The sequence below is a fragment of the Sceloporus occidentalis genome, unplaced genomic scaffold (assembly GCF_023333645.1).
Source record: "Sceloporus occidentalis isolate IW3139 unplaced genomic scaffold, rSceOcc1.0.p SCAF_18, whole genome shotgun sequence".
Lineage (NCBI taxonomy): Eukaryota > Metazoa > Chordata > Lepidosauria > Squamata > Phrynosomatidae > Sceloporus > Sceloporus occidentalis.
Window position 1 is genome coordinate 7,364,566 of NW_028316998.1, and position 26,907 is coordinate 7,391,472.

The 26,907-nt window shown below is 39.7% G+C and overlaps 1 protein-coding gene across 1 annotated transcript in view; it reads right to left on the reverse strand.

Moving 5' to 3' along the window:
• The window catches only part of LOC149302565 (F-box/LRR-repeat protein 7-like), a 66,122-nt gene extending 39,490 nt beyond the window's left edge, over positions 1-26,632 (reverse strand). The window contains exon 1 of the mRNA XM_089482354.1: positions 26,551-26,632. The gene's annotated coding sequence lies outside the window, so the exon portion shown is untranslated. The remainder of the gene's footprint in view (positions 1-26,550) is intronic.
• Between the last annotated feature and the right edge of the window lie 275 nt (positions 26,633-26,907).

Here is a 26,907-nt window from a genome sequence, read left to right on the forward strand (position 1 = left end):
TTTATTTCCCAACCTGCCCCCCCCCCCCCGGTTATGCACATCTGAGCCCAGGCTTGCGGCATTGCCTCTCAGATATGCCTTTTACCCCCTGTATGCCTTATACCCCCAGATATGCCTTATATCCCCTATATGCCTTATGCCCCCCCAGATATGCCACTATACCCCCTAATATGCCTTATACCCCCTGATATGCCATATACCCCTTTCCCCCCAGATATCCTTATACCCCAGATATGCCACTCAGCCCCCACAAATATGCCACTCTGTCCCCCAGATATGGCTTTTACCCCCCCTGATATGCCACTGTGCCCTCTGATATGTCTTTTACCCCCCCTGATATGCCTTATACCCCCAGAGTGCCACTCTGCCCCCAGATATGCCTAATACCCCTTATATGCCACTGTGCCCTCTGATATGCCTTATAACCCCCAGATATGCCACTCTGCCCCCCAAATGTGCCTTATACCCCTTATATGCCACTGTGCCCTCTGATATGCCTTATAACCCCCAGATATGCCACTCTGCCCCCCAAATGTGCCTTATACCCCTTATATGCCAATTCCCCCCCCCCAGATATGCCTAATACCCCTTATATGCCACTGTGCCCTCTGATATGCCTTATAACCCCCAGATATGCCACTCTGCCCCCCAAATGTGCCTTATACCCCTTATATGCCAATTTGCCCCCCTGATATGCCTTATAACCCCGAGATATGCCACTCTGCCCCCCAAACATGCCACTATGCCCCACAAATATGCCTTATACCCCCTGTATGCCAATGTTCCCCCCAATATGCCTTATAACCCCCAAATATGCCATTCTGCCCCCCAAATATGCCTTATACCCCCTATATGCCACTCTGCAACCCCCAGACTTAACCCCGTGCTCCAGACTCCTTGGTGTCTAGTAGGGGGAGCCGGTGAACGTCTGCTGCTGGCACTTTTGCTGGAGTTTCTATGACTGAGCACCGGAAGGTCATGTGATGCCGGTGCTCAATCATAGAAGCCCCAGTGGAAGTGCCGGCAGTAGCGGAGGTTGTCTGCGAGCATTTGCTCTGAAAAAACCCTCATGTTATATTCGATTAAATCGTTTCAGCTAATCGATAATGAAATTTGTTGGCAACAATTTTCATTATCGATCATTATCGATTAGTTGTTGCAGCACTAGCTATATGTATTTTTAATGACTATATTATCCAATTACTTTAACACACTTGGTTGTTAATCTGACATGAGTGGAACCTATGCCTAATGATATTGAGTTGATGTTTTTCTTTCTCCAGTAAAGCAGGCATGGGGCCATTTTCCCCCCAATAAACTTAGAATCTGTGTAGTCTTTATGAATATGCATTTGTTTCACTTTCACATGACTTACTGTAATATTGGGCCAATGACTAAGGTTAAGTCTGGATATAAGGACATGTAAGCCTGCGCCAATCACGTTTGTGCTTTCCTTCCCATTAACAAACCCAGTTGGTCATTCATCATAAAAACCCAGAGGAATTCAGTTGATGAATAAACCCTGTCAGTGAAGGTGGGGCAGACTTCAATTGCCAGAATGTCCAATTGTTTCACAGAGCTTATTGAAAAGGAAATGGTGCAAAGTCTGGTTATTTTTGCTTCCATGATAAATAATTTTACTTGTCTAATATGTCAGGGCAGAATGATTAAATAACCATGGCACACAAAACAATTTGTCCCGTAGCATTAGAGCACCAGGTATTTTCTCACAGATTATCATGTTGCAGGAGTCGATGTTGGTATCCATAACCAGATGGCTGCTAATAGGCAACTTAATATATTCTTGCACAGAATCTACAGTTTGCAGGCCAAATTTAATGCTTATCAGTCTAGCTTTTTGGAAAAAGGTAAATGACGAGACTTGGCAGGATACAATAAAAATCTCTTTTTATGGCCTAGCGTGTAACTTACAAAAACAGCAGTGGAGCACAAGTTTGATCAATACAATCCCAGACGGACCTTTAGTTATGAAACGTGAAGCCACCACGTGCTAACATTTTCTCCCCTGTCTCCACCTCAAGCTCCTTCTAGTGTTTCTCTTTCTTTGAAGAATGTGATGTGTAATGTTTCACCCTTGAAAGTGTTTGAATAAAGTACATTAGTATAAAGTGACCACTGCTGGATACACATAGAAATTGTAGACTGCAGGCCTCAATGTAGCATGTACACAACTGGTAAGCAGGTCTAAGATTTTTCAAGATATGATGTGTTTAGTTTTTATTACAGAACATTTTTTTGTGCCAGGAGGTAGAGAATGGTTGTGCACAAAATAAAATAAAAACTATATTTTTTGGCAAATAATCTGAAGGCAGATTAATTATCCAGTATGTCTTAACTTGTGTTAATGTTGTTGCCAGTTTTGTATATTCTCAATTTTAATGTTATTTTTTAATTTCCACTCCTCTTATTTTAACAGGGGAACACTATGTCCCTATTGTCAAACCATTTTATGCCCAACCAACTTTAAAAATAATACTGTTCTACTTTGTGTTTGGCCTTGCCATGTGATCATAGCCATTGCTACAGGGGGGGGGCAAATTTGGAACTCCCAGCTTCAGGACCAATTGGCACAGTGCTGTTTAAACACATGGGCACACTTGTAGGTGCCGGTGGTGAATCACATTGGTGACAGCAATGTGATTCACCACAGAGCCCTTAAAACAGTAGAGAATGTATAAAGGAGAGGGCGAGCGGTGAGGCTCCAAGATTATCTCCCCAACCAGCCCTGCTCATCAACCGGCCTTGTGGGCAGTGTGCACCCAGGCACCATTAAGGCTAGTCTGGGTAGGAGGTGCCTGATGAGCAGGGCTGGTTAGGGAGATCATAATCTCCCTCTAGCCAACCCAACATTAGGGAGCACAAGGTCTGCCACTTCAGACCTCGGCTTTCGTGCTCAGCTGGCGCATTGGGATTAGGGAGCACTAAAGTAGAGGTCTGAATTGACAGACCCACAACAGGATGAAATCATGTGTAAGGGCAGTGTATGTGTATATGTGGGTTTATGGACAGGTGTCAGTAAAGGCAGTGTGTGTGGGCAGTGTAAATAAAATAACCTCTGTAAAGAAAATAGCAGGGAGGCATAATTTTCCATTGTTGCCTTGGACGCAAAAAGAACTAGCTATAGCTCTTCACACAACAACGCTCTGCCTCTGCACTTTTTTGTAAACTATAAAGAAAAGCTTTTGGGAGTTTCCCTCTCTTTCTCAGGTCTGAAGTAATACCTCAGGAAGAGAGGAAAACAGTTGCATGATGTAGTGGTGGAAATTATTAGTGCCCCCCCCCCCCCCCCGTTTTGACTGTGGTATTTTATGTGCCCCCTATGTATTATTTCTAGAATCCCAACTGCATATGACATTTTACGGGTTTCCACCTGAGGCAGCTTGTAATTTTCTGGTGTTGCCCAGGCAGCCCCACCAAACCTCTGTCTTTGAATCTATGTGCAAGTTAACATGCTGCTGACTGGAACACTGTGTAAAGGACATGGCGTGGGTGTACTTTTAAATTTTAAGGTCAAGTAAAAACAAATTAAATGAGTTTTCCATTAAAATAGAAAAGTGTAATCTTAGTATAATTGTATAATTCTACAGGAATGTGCTCCCCAATTTATTAATAACTCTGTCTAACATAACAGTGGGGATCTCCAACAGACCTTACAGATACTTGAGTTCTTCAGTAGTCAGTCTTGTCCTCCTGGGGGTCTTTGGGAAGTAATGACCTTAAAATACCCCCCCCCCTGTGAAATTCTTACAACAGCTTAAATTGCTGACTTTTCACAGAGAGGGAAAATAAATTGTCAAGAATAGAGGAAAAAATATAATCCTTGGTGATAAAAATGGTTTTAAGATAGTTTTACTAAGTTCAGTGTTGATAACCTATAAATTATCTTCAAACATCATGTTCAAAACTCATTGTAAATATAATGATGTCATTTATTGAGTTCACTGTGGTATCAAGTTAAATTTGGATGACCTTGCTTATATAGCCGAGTTTTAACTAGTTATTTAACGCAAAGTCCAAGTTACTCATCTGGTTCTGATATTTGTCATTTTTATTGCTGCTCTCCACAAAAAAAGCTTTGGACTGACAAAACAGGCAAGACCCAGCATATCCTGGCCAACAATCTTCCTGGAAAGCAAAGCACTGTGACACTGGGGGTAGATGTTGGACAAGTAAAAGTAGTGCTTATGGCTTTACAGTTTGTTTTATCAGTTCACTGTGCATACCACTGCTGTCCAACTTGAGCTATAACACCAAGATGGTGATACTTGGCATATTATTTAGAGGAACATAACTAAGTTTGGTAACTATATAGAAATTATTAAACATCTTAAACTTTGGCAGGATGATAGTATCTAGTGACCTAACATAGAATCTACAGGCAGTGAATCTAGCAGATATTTGGTACTAAACAATAAAGATACAGTTAAATCGTACATTTCATCGTGAGATCTATAGGGATTAGTTTAGTACAACAACATATAATAATGTCTATAATGTCCAAGTTCTGATGGCAAAATGCAAAATGACACTCTTTAAAGAAACATTAACAAAAACATTATTTTAATGATTTTAATAATAAAATAAAGAAAGCAAATGAAAAAACAGCAGGTGTGCTAACCCCCTTGCCAAAACTGGCATCCCTGCTGGTGCTGCTGGCCACTGAGTTTAGTATTAGGTCTCTCACTTAGAGGGATTAGTTTATCTTGACAAATATAAACATTTGTTATTAAAGATGGGCTATTATATGAAAAATGTATACACTAACACATGTATTAACTATTTTGAAAATGAGGGGTAAACTTGAACTATTTCATTTGTAAACATGAAGCCACTCATAGCTGATTAAGCGAAAGATATTAATGCAGGGTTGCAGAGTAATCGCACTCTGAATCATTGACCTGTTTACAAATCTGATCCAGTTGTTACCATTATTGTAAGAGTTGTAAAGTTACATAGCAAACAAACCCCCCAAATTTTTTTTTCAGGAAATCACTGTGCCTGATTTCGATATAACCCCAACTACCCTGTTTAGGTTGAATCAGTACTGGCAATCGGAGTAGACCTCTGGTAATGCAGACAACTTCGGTTTCCTATTAACCATATAGCAAAGAGTGTGACAAGAACATTGGAAATGAGCAAGCTGGTAGATACCACACTGTATATAATTTATGCAGTAATACGATACTTAAGAGCAGAGGATTTAAGCCTTAAATTGACATTAGTGGAAGGTTTGTTTTTTTATTCTAAAGTTCCATTTTTAGTCGCAGAGCATAGATGTTAGCCAGAAGTATAAATAAGCAATGTGATCTCAGGATAACAAAAAATGTATTTAGCGTTCAGATGTACTCATTTAAAAATAACACACTCCCATTCTTATAGCCTAATCCAGCCGAGTTAAAACGATAAGACAAAGCGGCAGTATTTAAGAAAGGGATTTCCTCACAATCCAGGGTAACGGCCCAGATGTGGTAAAAAGTCTATCTTATAAGAAAACATACGAAGGTAGGGGTTTGCCAAACGCATGACACAGAATTTAGCTAATATAATTTGGATCAAAGGCCTTTGCTTAGCTGCAGTGGCTCTCTAAATGGTTAATAGGAAATCATAAATTCTGCCCAGCAATATTTTGTCAGCTAGTGCCCCAAATATCACAAACAATTAAAATGATGTGTATGCATCCACTTTACTTGCTTGTAAGTAGCGCAGGAGTAGAATATGAGAGTACGAGAAGAGTGTCTACGTAGTAGCAGTATGATAGCAGAAATTGGTCTTAAGTCTGGAGTAGAGCACAAAACATCTAGCCTACTGCAAGAGTCAACTGAGGCCCTCAAACACATGTATTGGTTAACATAACCATATTTTCTGAGCCATTGAGGATGTATTTCAAGGTAATTGCAAATTCTGGATGTTGCTTAACATATTCTTACTTAACCAGGACAAGTGTTTTGAGCAGATGACCATCAATGCTGTTCTTAAAAAAAACACCACATTTTTAAAAAGCTTTATACTTAAAGTTGCAATTACTTTGGGTTCTGGGTTCTTTTTTACTGTAAAATGAATGAGAGTTATTCACTACAAACATACTCTGCCAATCATGTTTTATGAATTTAGGCTTTAGGTGGACTATAACCTTGCTTCTTATCTTCTTCCTCCTCTCTTGGAAAAATATATCCTTTAAAACAAAACATTCCCAAGAGTTCAGTTGAAAGAGTCACTGCTTCTACTTTCAGACGGACAAAATCCTATTGACTAGAACCACTTAATTAATTTAGACTTAGAATTAATGTTAATATGAAAACTGTAAGGACCCTTAAGAAATTCAAGGTTATATGAGTTTACATTGAACAGCTGCCACAAGGTAACCTAAGAGATGGAAACTTAACTATTTGCATGCTACGTATCACGTTGAAAGTCTGCAGTATGTACTATAATAGAGCTTTGAGCGTAGTTGTTATATGAATCAAATCACATCTGGCAAGTGACAATAAAGAAGCAAAGTGCCACTTACGATTATTTAACGTATGATAACACCATCTCCATTGGCTTGTGCCCCAACGACGGCGCCAATAATAACACTAGAGACTGCTTGAGACCTTTACTTATTTTATTAATAATTCATTTATCTTCTTATAATAGACACAGCTATAATTTTTTTGCCTTACTGCTATCTTACTGTTAATTATTGGTACATTTACTACATATGACTATTTACGTGTTGATATGTTGTCTCTAAACCAATTAATATTGAAGTGGTCTTCCTAATCTCTATAGAAACTGAGTTATAATTCTTCACTTAGGTGTAACCCAGTTGCAAACAATATGCTCTCTTATGATACAGAATGGGGTTGCTTGATTTGGAAATAGATGACCTGTTTGCAATGTGAGTCACCGAACAATAATTACTCATTTCCTGATTTTCATTCCAAATACTGCAACCGAACATACTTTTTTGTTAAGATGATTTGTCATACCTTATTTGTTAAAAGAGGGAATTCTTTGTTTAAGTAACTAATTTGGTTTAGCCAGGACTTGCGTTTAAAATATCAACAATACATTGATCAATTGTATAATAAATTGGAGGTTTATTTTACAAAGCAAAAATCGATTTGCAATCAGAAAAATGTAGTACATTCATTAAAATGGTATCTGAGGTTTTTGTCTTGGCACTCAATAGTACGACACTCAAGATAACATTTTAATAATCACTTTCATCATTCACAGAAATGTTTTTGTGTTGAGGGCTGGTTTCAGTGGCAGAGCGAAATTCACAGCAAAATGTTCTTCCCCTAAATTCATCTCCTTCTTCAATACAACACACTTTCTCAATGTTTACGCTAAAGAGTCAGTGCCTCACAGTCTGGAACTGAGTACCTTTACAGAGATCTAATGATAGTTGAGCATGTTAGCAGGAGATTTTCTTTAATTAGGTACGGTATAGGTGTATTCCCTTCATGACTACAGGTTAGTTTATTATAGTTACAGTATCTCACCAAAGTGAGTACACCCCTCACATTTGACATGTGACAACACTGAAGAAATTACACTCTGCTAGAATGCAAAGGAGTGTACAGCCTGTATAAGAGTGTAAATTTGCTGTTCCCTTAAAAATAACTCAACACACAGTCATTAATGTCTAAACCTTGGCAACAAAAGTGAGTACACCCCAAGTGGAAATGTCCAATTTGGGCCCAAAGTGTCAATATTTTGTGTGGCCACCATTATTTTCCAACACTGCCTTAATCCTTTTGGGCATGGAGTTCACCAGAGCTTCACAGGTGTCCACTGGAGTCCTTTTCCACTCCTCCATGACAACATCACGGAGCTGGTGGATGTTAGAGACCTTGCGCTCCCCCACCTTCCATTTGAGGTATGCCCCACAGATGCTCAATAGGGTTTAGGTCTGGAGACATGCTTGGCCAGTCCATCACCTTTACCCTCAGCTTCTTTAGCAAGGCAGTGGTCTTCTTGGAGGTGTGTTTTGTTGCCAAGGTTTAGACATTAAATGGCACATTTACACTGTTATACAGACTGTAGACTCACTACTTTTCATTGTAGCAGTGTCATTTCTTCTGTATTTACAAATGCCATTCAAATTATGTTGTTTCTGCTGTATACGTTTCAGGAATAAAATAATATCAAGCCACCATATTTCCAGATTACTGTTATTCTAGTGTAGTTCTAGAACTGCTGGATTAGTGGTCACAGCAAACAAGGATTACGCTGAGGAGTATAGTGAAAATACCAAATCCTACCCCTATTCTATCTACTTTAGGAGATCTGAGAAGAATGAATTTAAAGACAGGGCTGATTTTTAGCAGAGCGTTTCCATCTGTTAATATATTGTTTTATTAAGTGAGGAAATGTGCTCCAGATAGATATGTTTGTTTTTGAGCATGGAATCCTGTATAAGAGAATTGTTGTTTCTGGCAATACTTCTACTATGGGTATATTGCCACATACACAGCTATAAAATGCTGCACGACATCCAGAAAATACAGATGAGTGCCCAAAATCCTGTTTTGACTTTACTGTGAGATTATGGTAGCCCCATTGCATAAGGCTAACTTCCTTTAACAAAAAGCCCATATAGCAAGAGTACAATGTTAAATATATTATGATATAGATATTGTTGCCTATATACCGTATTTGCTCAAGGTCGTTTTATAATCTGACCTCAAATAGAGCTCTGACTATAAGACTTAGATCCAGATCCTCCGTACTGCTGCAGGCCCTGCTGAAGGGGACATGGATCCTCCTCTCTGGCAGCCGGTGGACGTATGCACAATGTGTGCAGACAACCTCCACTGCTGCCTGGCACTTCCACCGGGGCTTCTATGTTGGAGCGCTAGCGTGACATGACCTTCCGGCGCTCCATCATAGAAGCCCCGGTGGAAATGCAGGCGTTCATCGGCTGCCCCCACTAGACACCAGGGAGTCTGGAGCACTGGGGGCAAGTCTGGAGATGCATTGGTAAGTCTGGGGGGCAGACTGGCATATAGGGGATATAAGGCATATCTGGAGGGCAGATTGGCAAGCCATGAGGCAGATGTGCATAACTGGGGCAGGCTGGCAAATAAAGGGAAATAAAAACAAGAAATGCAATTTTCTCAACCATAGTTTTTATTAAATATGAAAAAACAGTTTACATGTGAATAAATATTTACTAATAAAACTTTTTTCCTATAGGGTAGTGTTATATTCAGGCTTCTTTTTTCCTAAATTAATATTCAAAATTTGGGGGGTCGTCTTATAATCGAGTATGCTATAAAAGATATAGGGGAAAGTTGTATTTTTAGTTTCCTCTTTTTCAAATTGTTTCTTGCGAGTAATGGAAGCCTTCAGTCCTTATCAACACTAATAACAATTGAAGTCATACGTTTGAAGATTTGTAAGAGGAAATTCTAATGAAAAGTGTGGAACATTGTTTTCAAACTGGTTCCATGGAATTTCATTACACATATTTAGTGCATCAGTCAATTTGGGATTATGTTTAAAAAGTGGTCTTATCCCTATAGCAAATGAGGGGATCCTAAATCAGCAGGGAAATGGCATTACTATGGTGATCACTTTGCATTAAAATCACTGAACATCAAAACACATACAAACACATACAAAGCATACATCCCAACATTGCAAATATACTAACGAAGACACCCCACTCAGTCTTTCTGGAGGGAAACTCTTAGCATCCACTGCTATCCTTACATCCCCAACAGCATGAGGTTTAACAGAATCAATCAATATATATATATATATATATATATATATATATATATATATATATATATATATATATATATCTATCTATCTATCTATCTATCTATCTATCTATCTATATATATATGTGTATATATATATACCATTACATAAGTTATGGAGGGTAAAGGTGATGGAAAACCCTTCACTAAAATTAAAGGGGTAGTAGAAGTATTATTAAACACTCATCTACAGACACCAGACAAGCCAGAAGGCTTGTTTTTCCCCTCAAAAATCTCATGGTGCTGTCCATGAGTGGTAATCTGGCTATTGCACTTCCTCCCGAGTTTTGTCTAAAGGCTGTCCTGTACAGCGGGCAATTACTTTCAAGGGTTCCATGTATAAAGTGGATATAGAGGCAAAAGGTGATAATTATTGACCTTATTTGCATGCACCTACCCAGAATCCCTTGTGGTTGTGGCAGCACCATGAGATTTTTGAGGGAACAACAAGCCTTCTGGCTTGTCTGGTGTTTGTAGATGAGTGTTTAATAATGCTTCTACATACATATATATATATATATATATATCATGCCAATGTAATATGACATCACTGCAGTGTGGAAAAAATGGAAAATCACGTGAGTTCATGGATTCACACAAATTCATATGTATGCATAGATAACTTGAGGTTTATTCAATAAACTGCGCATTTACAGGTGATTTCTGATTAAAAGATTTCTAGTCACTGACTTTTCTATACATTAGGATGGACTAAAAAGCTGAGATTTTCTAGCAAGAATGCATAGTTAAAATGGTTTGTTGGTTACACAACTTACCAGGAAAAGCCCCATAGATGGCCTTGGATCTTAAACATTTTATAGCCACCTGTACTATTCAACAACTTGGAAATACTCACAAGGATTTTAATTTAATAGCAGCTATGAAAATGAGCAAACATTGGCATGGTGTTGCCCTCTTCGATGATACTGATGATTTAGCCACCATAAAGGGACTTATTTTTGCTTTTTCGCAAAAAATACGCACATCTGAGAAAGGATTTAACTCAAAGCAGCTTTGGCACCCCAAATACAATGCAGGGACACTGTGATTCATCGCAAACTAAGTGTTTATTGCCAGGTATTGATCGCATTCTTTTTGTAGATGCTCAGCAGCACACAAGTTACTTTTGTATTTTCCAAAAGTATTTCTGAAAAAGCCAAGAAATGCATCTCAGGACAAGCAATACAGAAAACATCTCTGTAATAAATAATTTGAAAAAGACATTTCTTTTAGAACATCTGGAAACAAGCAATGCATGGAAGACATGTCAGATTACCCAGCGCTCTGTTATTCTTTTGCTTAAATTTTCCTAATATCCGCTGAGGGATCTGGTATGGCTTCCAAGATGACACGTTGAAAAACTTGTCCAAGTGTGATTATAATTCTACTTTTAACTTTATTCAACAATCTTCAATTCCCCTTTTCCCTGCAGTTTATATTTATTATTATTTTCTTGTTATATATTAAATTATAGTTTCACTCTCTTTTTTTCACATGAATTTCCCAGGAGGATTCTCTCCAGTTCCTCAATTAGCGATTACCTTTCAGCATTGGAGTACTCTTGCTGTTTCTAGACAGAGTTGAAACTTGATCCTCCTTCGATGTTCTCTGTGCTATTGAAAAATACTTTTAGCCAGATGTTTTCTTTCTCTAAAGTGTATACCTAGCAGTGGTAACATGCCTTATTTCCTCAGCCACTGCCTCTTGGCATAAAATAATAATAAATAATATAAGAGGTATGCTTTTATGCTTACTTTTCTGTTTTATTTTCTTAGAATATAAAACATTAAAAAAACTTAAATTGTGATGTACTGTTATTTAATTGAGGTTAACTCTGCATTCATGAAACTTTGCAATCTGAAAACATATTTTTACAGTATGCATTTTCAGTTCTTTAATAAGCCTAATACGTGGTCTAAATCCTCTAGATTGTCTAACCTTGTCTGAGCAGGGCCCTTCTGACCTGTTGTTAAATATGTCCTGTTCATCCATTGTATAGCGCTACAGAATAAAATGGCGCTAAATAAAAAAAAAAAATATATAATGCTGGAGGTGCAGAGCATATTAACAAAGGAACGTTCTGTGGACCTGATATAAATACCATGGTTCAGTTGTACTACAGGTTATAGAAACATTTATCGGAAAATCGCAGAAATATATACTTTGATAATAATAAAGAAGTATCATCAAAATAAATGTGTTTCTTTTCCTGGCTTTTTCCTTCTTTGTGCATGCACATGTGAGTATACAGAAGGCAGGCAATCGAAGGGGTCACCTCTTTATCCTTGTGAAGGTTAGTAGCAGCACAAATTCTAAAAAGGGTTATAGATAAGCTGAACAGTCTCCCAGCAGAAGTGGTAGGGCATAATACAGTTATAGAATTTAAATATGCATGGAATAGGCAAATTGCTATCCTAAGACAATGCCAAGACTATAAATATATAAATATAGGCAGACTAGATGGGCCAGTGGTTTTTACCTGCCATCAAATCGTGTATTTTAATCCCTGTACAGTCACATTGTACATTTCTAAACTGATTGATATGTTCAATTGAAAATACACTGATCCATGAGTGGTGTGTATTAGCTCAGTTTAAAATTAATTGTAAATACTTAAAAACATGTGGAGGCAGAGCCTATTTTTGCCTTGCTATTTGCCTTGCTATTTGGTCTTGTTTACAAGTCCTATTTACAACGGTTTGTCAAAACCAGGGAAACCTTATGTTGTATGCCCGCAATGTATAATTTGATAGTGAAGGTGGCAAAAGGTAGAACCGAATATAGAGAGAAAGAGTTTTTTTAAGCGCCCTTAACCCCTCCTCCTCTTCCCTACTTATGAAACAAGTAGAGCTGCTGAGCAGCTCTGGCTACATTTCCTTAAACAAGCCCCTCCTTCTCTCGCTGCACATGAAACATTGCTGAGCAGCTCTGCCTAAATGGAAGCCCCTCCCTTCCTGTACATGAAATGAGTAGAGTTGCAGCAGCTCTTGATATAAACCCCAAACAAATCCCCCCCCCCCCGCCAGTGTGGCAAGATGAGCAGATGAGAGGAATTGAATGCGTGTACTCAGTTTTAAGATGGAGGAGGGAGGGAGAAAGGCACAGAGAGGAACGCCCAGGGAGGGGAGAGACGAGCGATGAGGTGCAGCCAAATCTACAAATTCTAAACAAGATGCCCTGGGAGTGTGAACAGAACACCCGACAACGCTAACGATACACCCCAACAACACTAACAAAACACCTTGAAGCAGAGGGCTTCAACAGAGAGAGAGATATTCTCTGGTTTGAAGATTAAACTATATCACGCAAGATCTATGTCTGGGTCCTGCTGTAGTATAGTGTTGCAATCATTACATCATATTTTTTATCTCCTTGATTTTTTATATGTTATTATTATTATTATTATTATCCTTTATTTATATAGTGCCAACAGTTTACGCAGCGCTTAATACAATACATAAATTCAAGGGATATGGCAAGACAAGAATTAACAGACTAAGACAAACCGATACATTTGGTGGAGAGAGCCCTGCTCGCAAGCTTACAATCTAGAGGGAAATGGGTGACAAACATAAGGCATAGAGAAAGGGTGAGAGGTAGTGTGGTGGTTGTATCGATGACAAGGAAGTTCTAGCAGCTAAGATGGTATGCTTCTCTGAAGAAGTGGGTTTTTAGATGTTTCTTGAATGTCGGGAGGGAGGGTGAATGCTGAAGGTTCCTTGGGAGTAGATTCCAGAGATATGGGGCAGCTCGAGTGATATCTTGTAGACGGGAAAAAGAAGAGGTGATGAGTGAGGAGGAGAGCCTTAGCCCATGGGAGAAACGTAGGGATCGAGTAGGAGAGTATTTGCTAATGAGGTCAGAAATGTACGGAGGAGCAGTATTATGGATGGCCTTATATGTCAGTACCAGGATCTTAAATTTAATTCTAAAGGTAATTGGGAGCCAGTGGAGGGTTTCACAGAGGGGGGAAGCAAAAGAGGAGCGACGTGCAAGGAAGATGAGCCTATCAGCGGCATTTAGGATAGACTGTAGAGGAGAGAGTCGAGACAGTGGAGTGCCAACCAGAAGAGTGTTGCAGTAGTCAAGACGGGAAATGATAAGTGACTGAACCAGAGTTTTTGTGGATTCTTGGGTGAGGAATGGGCAGATACGAGAGATGTTTTTTAGGTGCAAGCGGCAGGATCTGGCGAGGGACTGAATGTGAAGGATGAAGGAGAGGTTTGAGTCAAGGATGACCCCAAGGCATCGGGCCTGGTTAGTAGGAGAGATAGTAGTGTTGTTAATGGTGATTGAGAATTCAGTTAGTGGAGTGGAGATGGAGGGAGGGAAGATAATGAGTTCAGTTTTAGAAAGATTAAGTTTCAGGTAGTGTTGTGACATCCATGAAGAAATAGCAGACAAGCAATTGGTAATACGGGACATGAGAGATGGAGAGAGATCAGGAGAAGACAGGTAAATTTGGGTATCGTCTGCATATAGGTGATACTGGAGGCCGAATTAGTTGATTAGTTTGCCAAGAGAGGAAGTATAAAGAGAGAACAGCAGAGGGCCAAGGACTGAACCTTGGGGGACACCAACCGAAAGTGGAAGGGGCAATGATGTCTTGCCAGAGAAGTTGACAGAGAAGGAACGGTTAGACAGATATGAGGAGATCCAGGAGAGAGAGCTGTATCTCGAATGCCTATAGAAGCAAGTGAGTCTAGAAGAAGGTGGTGATCAACAGTATCGAAAGCAGCAGAGAGATCCTGTAGTATTAGAATAGAGTAGTGACCTTTTGCTTTGGCAGAGAGCAAGTCATTGGAGACTTTTGTTAGAGCTGTTTCAGTAGAGTGAAGGGGTTTGAAACCAGACTGTAGAGGGTCAAGGAGGGAATTAGAGGAGAGGAAGTTAGTGAGGCGATTGTACACAATCCGTTCAAGCAGCTTAGAGGTAAAAGGAAGCAGAGAGATAGGGCGGTAGTTAGTCAAACAGACGGGATCTGAGGAAGGATTCTTTATAATTGGTGTGATTAGCGCATGCTTGAAGGCAGATGGTACAGTTCCAGATGATAGAGAAAGATTAAATAGGTGGGTAAGTGATGGACCAAGGGATGGACATAGAGACTTTGTGAGGTGTGAAGGGATGGGGTCGAGGGGACAGGTTGTTGGGTGAGAGGAAGAAAGAAGAGTGGCTATCTCTTCTTCGGTTGTAGGGGAAAAGGCAGTTAGTATAGTAGGAGTGGAGAGAGTGGTGGTGAGTGGTGTAGGAGGGAGTTGTAAGGAAGAGAAGTCTTTTCTAATAGTCTCGATCTTCTCTTTGAAGTGGGTAGCAAGATCTTCGGCAGTGAGAGAGGTTTGTGGTGTGGGTGTGGAGGGACAGAGAAGGGAGTTGAAAGTAGAAAAAAGGTGTCGTGGGTTGGAAGAAAGAGAGGATATGAGAGTGGAGAAGTAGAGCTGTTTGGCGAGAGAGAGGGCAGAGTTGTACGTGTGAAGCATGAATTTATAGTGAGTAAAGTCTTCGCTGGATTTGGATTTTCTGAAGTAATGCTCAGCCGTGTGGCAGCACTTCTGAAGAAACCGTGTGGTTTTGATATGCCATGGTTGGCGTTTAAATTGTCGGGGGTAACATGTAGTAATTGGAGTTATGGTGTCGAGGGATGAAGCAAGTGTGTTGTTATAAAAAGAGGCTGCTGTGTCTGGGCAGGAAAGGGTTAACATGGAAGGTAAGAAAGGTTCAAGTGAGGCAGTTGGGTAATGGTATTGTCCTGTAATGGCCTACAAGTATGAGGTGAGCGCTGTAAGTTTGTCTTGTTAGGGGTTAGCACTGGAGAAAAGGATAGAAGGTGGTGGTCAGACAGAGGGAAGGGGTAGATGGAGAAATCGGAAAGGGAGCATGATCTGGAGAAAACCAGATCAAGTGAGTGTCCGTCGGTGTGCGTAGGGGAATTAGTCCATTGAGAGAGACCAGAGGAGGATGTCAGGGAGAGGAGTTTGGAGCTAGCAGAGTTGTTAGATATATCTAAAGGAATGTTAAAGTCACCCAGAATAAGACAGGGGATATTAGGAGAGAGGAAGAAAGGGAGCCAGGCAGAAAGGTGGTCAAAGAACTGCGAGGTAGGACCTGGAGGGCGATATATTACAGCAATTTGAAGAGAGAGTGGAGAGAAAAGACGGATTATGTGAGCTTCAAAGGAACAGAATGAGAGGGAGGGAGGGCTTGGTATATTCTGGAAGGTGCAGTGAGGTGAGAGAAGGATGCCTACACCACCACCCTTTCTGCCATCAGGCCTAGGAGTGTGGTTGAAGTGTATGACTGTTATCTTCTGTGATAATAAAGCACATCATTATTTCACTGATTCCTCCCCTTAAAGCAGTTCCCCTAAACCCTCCCAATTACTCTATCATCTGAATTTAGTTTAATGAACTAGACTGAAAACCTACAAATGTTTCAATGGTCTTCTTGCTGTATACTCTCTATCTCTATTGTCTTCATTTCAACCTGCCAACAATATTTCTGTTGTCTGCTCTGTTTTTTTCAAGCAACTCATCATCTAGGCATTTTCTTTTTCTTTTCACAAGACCCATTTAAAAACATTATCTGTAACTAGTTAAGTGTTTAAAAATGGAATTAAAATGGTCATAAACTGTAGAAAATAATACAAATGTCGGCAATTTAGGCTTTCGCCTCCAACCTTTGCAAGATGTCTCTATAAACTTGTACAAATTGGGAGCTACAGTGGGGCAAAAAAGTATTTAGTCAGCCACCAATTGTGCAAGTTCTCCCACTTAAAAAGATGAGAGAGGCCTGTAATTTTCACCATAGGTACACTTCAACTATGAGAGACAGAACAAAGTCCATAAATCACATTGTCTGATTTTTAAAGAATTTAATTAGGGCTATATGCCACAATCCAAAGATCCTGAGGCCTTTTGTCCTTCAGTACATAGTGCCAGAGTTGTCTGCCTATGCTGTTCTGCAAAAAAAAAAATTCAAAACCCTAAAGCCTTTGTAATACAAGAATTAAAAATGATTCCTGCTGCCATTCTCTTGTTAAATCCCTCAATAATCACAATCACATAGCAGTTTTGAAACTTGCTACTCAGACCTAACTTTGCTGTTTCTGTAAATCAAAACCTTACTCCCTTAGCTGAGCCTTTTGGCAGGCAATCAGACTTACTTTTTACCATTTATGGTTCTAAAGTCCATCCAGTGTTTTATTTCCCCCTGTATATTAACTGCTTCATTATAATAGTCATTCTTTCCTTTACCAGATAAAATAATTTTATATATATATATATATATATATATATATATACACACAGAAATACAGGCTGCTTTGGAAAACAACAATGTGGTTGTTTCTGGGAGCACAATATGACGATACTTGACCATGGTCGACTTGCCAGAAAGAAGCCTTTGCTGTGCCAATGCCACAAAAAAAGCCGGGTAACAATATGCCCCACAACACCTTGACACGCTTCACAGCTTCTGGCACACTGTAATTTGGAGTGATGAGACCAAAATAGAGCGTTATGATTACAACCATAAGCGCTATATTTGGAGAGGGGTCAACAAGGCCTATAGCAAAAAGAATACCATCCCCACGAAACTGCACATGGGACGCTCTTGGACTTTCCAGCATGACAATGACCCTAAGCACAAGGCCAAATTGACCATGCAGTGGTTACAGCAGAAAAAGGTGAAGGTTCTGGAGTGGCCACCATAGTATCCTGACCTTAATATCATTGAGCCATTCTGGGGAGATCTTAAATGTGCAGTTCATGCAAGACTACCAAAGACTTTGCATGACTTGCAGGCATTGATGCTATCATTGATGCAATACACAATATTAAGAACTAAGCCATGTTTTGTTTTATGATTGTGCCATTCTGTTATAACCTACAGTTGAATATGAATCATATAAGAAATAAAAGAAATGTGTTTTGCTGCTCACTCATGTAGTCTTTAAAAATGGTACATATATTACAAAACATCCAAGGGTATGCAAACTTTTGATCACAACTGTGATATATACCGTATTGGCTCGGATATAGGCCGCCCCCGTATATAGGCCGCACCCTAAAAGTTTGGTGCTTTAAAAAAGCACCAAAAAAACATGCTGCCACTCTGTCTCCCCCCCCCGAGATATGCTGCCACTCCCCCCCCCGAGATATGCTGCCACTGTCCTCCCCCCCGAGATATGCTGCCACTCCCCCCCCGAGATATGCTGCCACTGTCCTCCCCCCCGACATATGCTGCCACTGTCCTCCTCCTCCTCCCGAGATATGCTACCACTGTCCTCCTCCCCCCCGAGATATGCTGCCACTGTCCTCCCCCCCCCCGAGATATGCTGCCACTGTCCCCCCCCCCCGAGATATGCTGCCACTCTGCCCCCCCGACTTACCAGAGCAGACTCCCGGGTGTCTTGCGGGGCCGGCGGGGGACATCTACGCAATCCGCGTATAAAACTTCCGGTGCCGGGACTCAGCGGATGTCCCCCGCAAGACACCCGGGAGTCTGCTCTGGTAAATCTTGGGGGCAGAGGTAAAACGCATTGTGCGGACGGTCACCGGCTGCGGTGATGCGGGTAAACAACCTCCGCTGCCGGGACATCTGCACGACGTGCCGGCAGCGGAGGCTGTTTATCTGCATCGCTGCAGCCGGTGACCGTCTGCACGATGCGCTTAGACACCCCCCCCCGTGGAAAGTGCTGGCAGGGGAGGCTGTCGGAGCACATCCGAGAGTAGGATACAGGTCCCCTGCACTGCTGCGGGGGATCTGTATCCTAACCCCGCTGCCTGCCCGGCGCCCGGGACTGCATGTTGCGGGCGTCGGGCGCTAGACCCGGAATATAGGCCGCACCCCCACTTTAAAGACTTAAAGTGGGGGGAAAAAGTGCGGCCAATATTCGAGCCAATACGGTATATATAGGAGAGAGGGAGAGAGAGAGAGAAGAAGAGAGAGAAAAGAAAAAAGAGAAGTGAGAGGAGAGAGAATAGCATCTTTTATGTCCGTTCCTTAAGAGATGAGAAATAAATGGAAAAAAGCAAACCCATCTGCTGTAATCATTAGCCACTGAGTGGCACAAGTTCAGGAGCACAAAAATGTTCTTGAGTAGGATTCTAGATAACAGAGATTTACTGGAAATGCTGATCATTAGAATTGGGAACAGCATGAAAAATTCAGATTTATAAAGATGAAGCAACATTGGTAAAACAATATCTCTAAACACCTTCCAGATGCTGGTGTTTTATTAATGTTAGATATCAGGTTTTACTTTAAATGCAATTTATCATCCTGTGGAAGTTATTTGAACAAGTAGCACAATTACCTAGTATGGTCCAAGATGCAAAACATAGTAAATACCATTATAGGGACTAGTCACAATAGTCCATTCTTAATAGCATGATACACATTAGTCATACTACCAGTAATGAGTTCTCCATGGTCTAAAGTAGGTACAATAGTTTATTTTTAGAACCCTTTGACTGCCTCCCATTAGCATGTCACTGCAGTAAAATCCTTAAAAGCGTCTCACGCTCAGCGCATTCATAATGCTCCCAGGTATGAAACCAATGCGTGTTATTCCAGCAAATGCCCAAATACAATATATATGATCATACTTTTTTTTTTTTTACTAAATTGTACTTTATTCACATCAAAACAAGTAACTTTTGTACTACATTATTATTACTATTTTTAATAAAATTAAAAATAATCTCAAAAATGGTATCATTTTAAGATGTTTACTTAAAGCAGTAAAAAATAAAATGTATTTCTAAATAAATCAATTTATGAAACAGAAACCATCAAGTGATACGCCACTTTAGTAGCCTAACCTACAAGCTTTATTATTTAGTCTTCTGTCTCACTCTTGGCTCCAGCATGTCACCTACCTCACACAGAGTGTAAACGAGCAAGGATGATGAATCTCAATAGTACATCCTTGAAACACATTTACAATGGCTTGTTAACTCAAGTATATGTGAACCTATTTACCACGGAGCAGTCTAGGCATGGAAGGTCTTCTGCAGACCATTTGAGTTAAGGAATGGCTAAATTTATGATCGCAGACAGCGAATATGACCTGATAATGACTGAAGAAAGGAACACATATTTTTTCTGTGCAATATATCCCTGCAGTTATTTACACAGCATATGTCTAGCATGTTTCCCAGTGAAGTGGCTTGTCGGTATGACATACCCATGCTTTTTATTGCATTCATGTGGCCTATGAATGGATCATTCTTCACCGGCAGTAAATCCCTCCAAAATACCAAGGGCGATTGATTTTTATCTTTTTCAAAACTAACCTTTTGACTTTCCCTTTAAAACAGAATTTCCAAATGTTATAATAACTGCATCATTTAACTGGAACCAAACTTTCACGTAAGTAATGAGGTCAACGATGACGCACACAAAAAAGTCCACACAAAACAATACTAATAGGGGTTAATTATTTCATCTATAAACAGACTTCTGTTTTTTAATGATTGGCCACACATCTAGACAGAGACACAGACTCTGCTTGTCTACACAATTTATTACACCAGTGAAGATCTAAAGATATATCGCAAAGGCTTGCAAACAATTGGAGTACAGAAACCTAAACATTGGATAAAAAATATTTTTCGGTGGGTACTGTAATTGGAATATTTATTGTGTTAGAAATTAAATAAGCAGGGCTGGAAAAATCTACTATCTACTCATCCACTCGAGAATGAGCTCCTACTCAGTTGTCTGAGATTCAATACCTTGAGAACTGATCATTTCTAACTAAATTGTTGCTTTTTTTGACAGGGAAAACCCTTATTAATGCAGAACCCTTTTATATTCTAATAATATTACTGTTTTAACCACCCTTTGGGTTGGGTAGGAAGCACTACCTTTTATTATTATTATTATTTAATACTTTAAGTTGTTTTTATGCGGTTCGGCATAATGGAAGTCGTGACCAAAGCCTAAATGCTAGGGTCTTGTAGGGCATGGATAAATTACCCGCAAGGAAAGCCATTGAGAGGGTAATGATAATAAATAAATACAAAAACAATACACATAATAAATAGAAATGCTAATCAACTTAGTAATTCAACTCACTGATGAATCAATTAGATCAGCACATTAGATGGTGTGCGTGTACATAATTTTGGAAGAGTGATCCACAAGGTTTATTCACTAAAGGCATAGTTGTCAGGAGAGTTTACTATTCATTACGAAGGGCCAACATTGGCTGGTTTCTCCAAAAAGAACAGTTGAACTGATCCTGCATAGTGTATAATTCAATGAGGAGAACTCCCACTAATTTAGTTAAGCATAATACAGTGACAGCCTTCTTTCAACAGAAGCTCAATGGGGTTGGCTCTTCATACTGTCTAGTGAGGCCAAGGAGTTGAAACCACAACTCACCTGTCAATTCTCGCTTTAGGTAATAAGCCCCTATGTGTTCTGAATCGCTTTGGTTAAAGGTAAAATAATTTGAGTGCATGGGGTGGTGATAATGGTGGCTGACATTGGCTACAGAGTTAGGATGCGTTAATGTTTTGTTCACATGGCAAGTTATTTTTTCCCCCTGCCATAGAGTTGAGCATGTAATGGGAAAACCCAGTTACTGTCTCATACAAGTGTGCCTAAGTTGGCCGTGCGTAATGCATAGCTAATTGCGGAGATTTTTTAAAAGCCGCTCCAAAAAAATTATTTCTACAGAAAAGGTGCACTGACTGAGGATTTGATACATGCCTCCTTTTCTTATCACAGATACTTGGTTTAGAAGCCAACAAATAACAAGAAAACAAAATAATAACGTAACTAGGCGACCAAACAGAAAAAGTACAAGTTGTAATAATTTAAACAAGGGCTGGAACAACTAATCGATAAAATCGATAATAATCGATAATGAAAATCGTTGTCAACGATTTTCATTATCGATTAATCGAATCGATTTTTAGCGATTATAAAAATTATAATCCGACCTCAAACAGAGATCGGATTATAACACTAGAATCCAGATCCCCCGCAACGCTGCAGGGGACCTGGATTCCCCTCACTGTCGGCCGGTCTCTCACTTCCGTCTCTCTCCCCCTCCCATACACCCCTCTGACTCCTCCCCCCTCCTGCCTCTCTACCCGGCTCCGTTACTGACTTCATAGAAGCCTCAGCGTAAGTGAAGGGCAGTAACGGAGGCTGTCTGTGCGCATCGTTTAGACCCCCACCGGCTGACAGAGGATCATCCTCTCTGTCAGCCGGTGGGGGTCTGCATCGCACAGACAGCCTCCGTTACTCACCTTCACTTACGCTGAGGCTTCTATGAAGCTGCAGTGAAAGTTCCTGTCAGTAACGGAGCCGGGTAGAGAGGCAGAGCGGTGTATGGGAGGGGGGAGGAGTGAGAGGGGTGTATGGGAGCCACCCTCCCATACACCACTCTGGCTCCTCCACCTCCCATACGGCACTCTGCCTCTCCACCCGGCTCCCTGGTGTCTTGTGAACCTCCGTGGCTGACAGGAGGCAGAGTGGAGTATGGGAGGGGGGAGGAGGCAAAGTGATGTATGGGAGGGGGAGGAGCCAAAGTGATGTATGGGAGGGGGAGGAGGCAGAGTGGTGTATGGGAGGGGGAGGAGCCAGAGTGGAGTATGGGAGGGGGCAAAGTGGTATATGGGAGGGGGAGGAGGCAAAGTGATGTATGGGAGGGGGAGGAGGCAGAGTGGTGTATGGGAGGGGGAGGAGCCAAAGTGATGTATGGGAGGGGGAGGAGCCAGAGTGGTGTATGGGAGGGGGAGGAGCCAAAGTGATGTATGGGAGGGGGAGGAGCCAGAGTGGTGTATGGGAGGGGGAGGAGCCAGAGTGGTGTATGGGTGAGTTATAGTGGTGTATGGGGGGTATTATGAATTTCAGGGCATATAGGGGGTATAAGGCATATCAGGGGGGCATAAAACATATCTGGGGGTAAAAGGTATATCAGGGGGCTCAGTGGCATATAGGGGGTATAAGGCATATCGATATTAGGCATATCAGGGGGGCATAAAACATATCTGGGGGTAAAAGGTATATCAGGGGGCTCAGTTGCATATCACTGGCATATAAGAGGTATAAGGCATATATGGGGGCAGAGTGGCAAGCTGGGGGTCAGATGTGCATAACCGGGGGCAGTTTGGTAAATAAAAAAAATTTAAACAAGGCTTCTTTCTCATAGTTTTTATTAAATATGAAAAATAGTTAACATATGAATTAATATTTACTAATAACTTTGAATTAAAACCTAGTTTGAGAAACACTGTGTTTGGGTTCTTGTAGCTTTTATTATTATGTCAGTAAAATAAGAAGGTGAATAGGGAGAGGCTATTGTGATCAAGAGATGAAAGTGTAAATTGTACGTTTTTTATTACATTATTTTAAATTGAAATTTTTTTTTACATTTTTTTATCCGATTAATCGAAAAAATAATCGGCCAACTAATCGATTATTAAAATAATCGTTAGTTGCAGCCCTAATTTAAACTTAATTATACTTCTATTCAAGAGCAAAGTGACAGAAGGTTCATGGTAAATTTGCTTTGTATTAAGAGAGAACAAAACAAAATCATAATGAGTCATATTATGGGTGAACATCAGAAATCTGCAAGCTCTTTTTACATCTAGTTCTTCCTTTAATTTGGTTAATGGGTTCTCAGGAAGAAAATCACTGATAAGAGTATTAACAATTGTAAACTAGAGATTATCGCTAAAGCGCACAGCTAGGAGGTCAAGTACATCACGAAAGCATCTGGCTCCAAGTGAGATTAATTATTGCAGAATCAGGCCATTCCTTGACTTCCATGTACTTGCACAAGTAATTCTTTTTTGTCACAGTAGCATTGCAACCGTGCTACTTTTCTAATTAACACCTAATACGTAGCACAACGTAAAAGTGATGTTTCCTGAGCCCCTCTGCCTCTTGGTCACATCCCATATGTTTCTTGGGGAAGGACTATCCTTGCACAACAATCACTGGTGGTCTAGGGAGGCACAGATATATCTTCTCTCCACTTGTCGAAGTACTCTGGGTTAATACATCACAAGCAGGAGTCCTGAGCCTATCGCAGTTGTGGACAGGCGAAGTACTCAAAATGGTAAATTTTTAGGTTCATAACCAGAAAGTGCTTCCTTTTTATGTGTGTATAGTGTAAGGAATGCACGTGGGATTGGGATTAAATAATAATGCTTACATCACATTTGGAAGACGTACTTGACAAAACTTTAATCTATGCTCTAACCAGCACATTAAGCAAATAAACCTTAGCAGATCCATCATTGTTTTCTTTCCTCTGAAGGTTTATCCACATCCCAAAAAATCAAAGTCATGGACTTTTAAGAAATTGAATGAGGCAAAAGAAAGAATCCCTTTTGCAAAGGCTCTGGGCATAGCTGCGCTGTGAATGATGTTTCTAATGCTGCATTTAGTTTAAGTTTGACATTACCCCATCCAGTTCTCAATTATAATACAAGGGTTGAGGATGAGGAACATAAAGCATTACTTTAAGTACAGCATATCCAGTTTTCTTTTGGACAAAGGTTTTTAAGCATAAATCGAGAAACTGCAATAAATCCCAGGCATTAAAAATAAATAAGAAAACAAGAAGGAGCAGTATTATACATTTAAGACTGTATCTTGGAGCCTGCATTTTTCACGATATATACCATAATATCTATGTTTTATTAATTTATCCAACGTCTGATGAATAAGAAAACTATCATTTTAAAATTTTTATTTTTTTTCCAAATAACAAAGCATTTGATAAGATTAGTTCTGTGCAGCAGGGATTGCTAGTAATTTGTACTTTTTTTTTTTATCCAAACTCCCAACATGCATAGGCATTTGTGTGGTATAATGGGAGTTACAGTTCCCTGCACCTGGAATACCAAAAAGTTGGATATTCAAGTCCCATGGTGACTTAACAAGCACTTCACTATGTGGGTTTTATGGCTTGTTAGCGAAGGAATGTAGAAGGTCACTATAAAATGATTTCATTGCTTTCTATGCCAGCTAAGCACTGAAGGGAAAAGGAGGAGGGGACAGTAGTGGAGGATGGGGAAAAACTGAATAAATAACATTCTTGAATTGTCTTAAACGGAGGCTGTCTCAAAGAATCGGCCAATGAATATACATCTGGAACAAGGCCACATTGCATTTTTTTTTTTTTTGGCAAATTCCAAAAGCGTGTGCTTAGAAAAAGAAAGATGAGACAAACTGTCTTGGAAATGTATTATATTGCTCTCAAAACTTGGACATCTGAGAGGATTCCTTAGACAGTTCTAACTCATTAAAAAAAGTCCAGAATGCCAAGCTGAAGGCACTATGTTCAGGATTCGTGGTGACTGTTCCTTTAATTGAAAGGGCTGGGCAGCTCTTTAGTAGAAAGAAAAGGGACAAATGGAAAGAATTAAAAGTAAATTCATGGCTGGAATGTACATTGGGAAGCTGGGTCAGAGTGGAAAAGGGTCTAGATCACATACTTAAGCTCTTCTAATGTCTCCAGTTAACCATTAGAGTACCAGAAAGGGGCTGATGGTAAAACACAATACTTAACATTTACCCCATGGACTGAAAAGGTTAAGTATCTGTCTGTAATCATATAGGTCCAAGAGAAGGAACATGAAAATCACAGGTAAATAATATGATTCACCAAAGACTACAATTTCTTTGTCACTTGTGTAAAATTGCAAAACACAACCAGCATTTAAAGAGTAATAATCTATGCAATCTTTATCATGTTGTAATCTTGTACAATTGGACTAATGGAGAAGAAAGAAAGTGGCCATTATATTAGTGGCTAATGTAGGTGTGGCCTCTATCAATCTGGAATAGGGTGCCATGTGGACAAGTTTACATTTTGTATAACACTACACTTCAAGTCTCCACAGAGGAAACACACATGTGATCATTTATTATTATTAATACAACTGAATAACTATTTCTTGGCTTTGAATCTGCCTTTCGTTTTAGGATTAATAATATAATAATATTCATAATAAAGGCTTATATACATGAATCATATGATAGTTTTTAATCAAAATATGCCTATTTAAGCCAACCAGAAACATGCAAAAATGTATTACTGCAATACAGAAGCTACTGTACCGTCATACATTTGTTATTCATCTATGATTTTCCAAATTTCCAATAATGCTAGTTTGGATAATTGTAATTTTTATACTCTAGTTTCCTATCCTAGTTTCATATTTCAAACTCTTAATCCATATATCTATAACGTCATCATACAGTTCATTACAAACTCATTGTACAATTGTATAACACAATGTTAATATGTCAAACCTATGGGTTTTTACATGTGGGTATATGTGCAGGATTTCCAGCGTTACTCTATGGAACAGCACTGTCAAAGATATTACTACAAAATAGTAGGGAGTTTACAAAAACGTACATGCAAACTCCCTATTTGATGTATAAATGTGCTTGTTATTTCAGCTTGCACTTTAATAAAATACCTATTTTTCTTCCTTGTATCATGCACGAATGGAGAAACCTAACATTATGTGAGCTCCACAACCTATAATCTGGTTTGATATTTGCACTCAAATCATTAGGTCTTATAACCAAATAACAACCACTGCTTAAAATTTAATACAAGGAAATGCTGTAGATAGGTCAGTGGTAACGTAACCTTTCTATGGTTGGAAAATGTGAGTAAAATAAAACAATGTGCACTATGATTTAGATATTCATTTTTACAAATTCGGTTCAGAACTCAACTCCCAAGGCTGGCAAGAGCTGACATTTAAGAGGAGAAGATGTGTACCTTCACTGGTAGCCACATTCTTCAGTGCTTTAGTCGGTGTGTAATCTGTACTGGAGCTCACGTCGGATGAGATGCTTGAGCTGCCTTTGCCTAAAAAAATGAGAGGAAAAATAACATAAATACAACGAAAGCTGCAGTATATGGAAAATAACCATTTATTAAAGTATGTTTCTTATTGATCAAAGCAAACATATGCGGTTAATCCATTATATAGTATGGTAATTATAATTTCTTTACTAAGGCAGGAATGGTCATCAGTCTACTAATGTTCAACAACACTGTTTTCTGATAATAAGATGTTTAAGATTTTAAGTATGTAATATGTATATACATATGGTTATTAACGCGATATGGTTT